Source organism: Rhincodon typus, chromosome 30 (genome assembly GCF_021869965.1).
Source record: "Rhincodon typus isolate 14 chromosome 30, sRhiTyp1.1, whole genome shotgun sequence".
NCBI lineage: Eukaryota > Metazoa > Chordata > Chondrichthyes > Orectolobiformes > Rhincodontidae > Rhincodon > Rhincodon typus.
The window spans coordinates 7467473-7469456 of NC_063361.1; the positions used below are offsets into that span (position 1 = coordinate 7467473).

General features: G+C 44.7%; 1 protein-coding gene across 2 annotated transcripts in view; it reads left to right on the plus strand.

The window, feature by feature from the left end:
• Window positions 1–1657: 1657 nt before the first annotated feature.
• Window positions 1658–1984, plus strand: part of LOC109912903 (ADP-ribosylation factor 3-like) — a 23357-nt gene continuing 23030 nt past the window's right edge. The window contains exon 1 of one of the 2 annotated variants that reach the window (XM_048614477.1): window positions 1658–1918. The gene's annotated coding sequence lies outside the window, so the exon portion shown is untranslated. Of the gene's footprint in view, window positions 1965–1984 lie in introns of both variants that reach the window. The other variant, XM_020512349.2, reaches the window with a different exon arrangement.

Below are 1984 nucleotides of genomic sequence, written 5' to 3' on the forward strand. Positions count from 1 at the left end.
ATCCAAGCACTGATCTTTGCAATGTCTCACTAATGATAGCCTGCCAATGTGAGAGAGGCCCATTTATTCCTATTCTCTGTTCATTGTCTGTTAGTCAATTATCAATCCATGCCAATACATGATTATATGATATACTTTATATTTTCTAACCAGCCTCCTATGCGGGACTTCATCAAAAATCTAAGTGTACTATGTCCATTGGCTTTCCTTTATCAATTTGTTAGTAACATCTTTAAACAATGATTTCCCATTTTCATGATTTATCAACTTTCAGCTCCAGTACTTTCTCCAGTGCAATCTTTACTTTATAAAGCAAATTCTATGCAGATAAGTGTGAGGTGATGCACTTGGGCAAGACCAGCAAGGCAAGGTAAACAATTAGCTCATTTGGCTGTCCAGTTGGTTTGCATCGTACTGTAATGCCAACAGTGTGGGTTTAATTGTTGCACCGGTTGACGTTACCATGAAGGACTCTTTCTCAGCCTCTCCCCTTGCCTGAGACATGGCGACCCACTTCACCAGTCATCTCTCTTTCTCTCATGACAGAGCAGCCCTATAAGGGCTTTGCCAAATTTACCTTTATTATTAAAGATTATCCATTGTCTACATATGGTCATGACTTTTGATGTATTTTCCGAATTCACCTCAGACAATTAATGTCTCATGTCGTCAAAGCTTCCCTTATTTAAATTTAACACACTTGATCCATTCATTCATTATCTTCACAGTAGGTTACAGCATCTGCTCCTGGCCAGCTCCCTCTACATAACCATGAAACTGATGTTAGTATATCGTCATTATGTACACTTTTGATGTTAATCCCACTATGTTATGGGTAGAAATTAAGGATGACTCTCTTGCTCTTCTTCAAAACACTGCCATGGAATGTTTTACTACATCCATCTTGAGGCCTCAGTTAAACATCTCATTAAAAAGATGGGATGTCAACTCATCAGTAAAGTCAGTACTGCTCTGGAAGGTTAGTCTTCTGTTTATTGCGCTGCAGCCCCACAGTGGCTCTTGAAAGGAGGACGTTTGTTTTATTCATTTGTGGTTTATGGGCATCGCTGGCTGGCCAGCCAGCATTTATTGCCTGTCCCTAGTTGCCCTCTGAAGTGGTGGCGAGCTACCTTCTTGAACTGCTGCAGGTTGACCCACAATGCCATTAGGGAGGGAATTCCAGGATTTTGACCCAGTGACAGTGAAGGAACTGCGATATATTTCCAAGTTAGGATGGTGAGTGGCTTGGAGGTGATGGTGTTCCCGCCTGTAGTTTATAGTGGGAGTACAACCAACCAAGTCACCATTGACACAGAATACTAAAGTTAGCCTGTTCCCTCGCCTTTTAAAATCATTGTATAACCATGAATTACGAGATATCACTCAGTCACTAGATACTATCTTTAATACTGGTCTATTTGCAATGGCTCAGGCCTGGTTTATAACTTTTCTAAAAATTGCTAAGATGAAGTCAGTTATATAGAGAGTGCCATTTAACAAAAGATAATCCAACCAGCCTTCAATGAAGTCACACTGTGAATGCTCTGTGTTGTAACATCTGACTAAAGGGATTGGAATGAACAAGGCCCCAGACACAAGGCGTTCACCCAATGTTCATTGATTGGCTACTCGGTCCGTCAATCACCGGCAGCAGAGGCAGAAAGTGCTGAAAAAGCTCAGCACGTCCGGCAGTGTATGTAGAGAGAAATTAGTGTTAACGTCTTGGTTCAAGTGGCTGGTCCTCAGAGCCGGTTCTGATCGACAGCAGCCGCACAATTCTGTCGGTTTTTTTTTGTTCCGTCAATCACCGGCACCTGGAGGCGGGCTGAGCGAGCGGTGCATGCGCGGGGTTGCCACGTCAACGCGCAGACGGAACGGTGTCGGCTCGAGACGGAGTAGGGAGGGAACCCGCGGGACGGTGAGTGACCCCCCCGCCCCCACCACCGGCGGGAACCCGCGGGACGGTGAGTGACCCCCCCCCCCC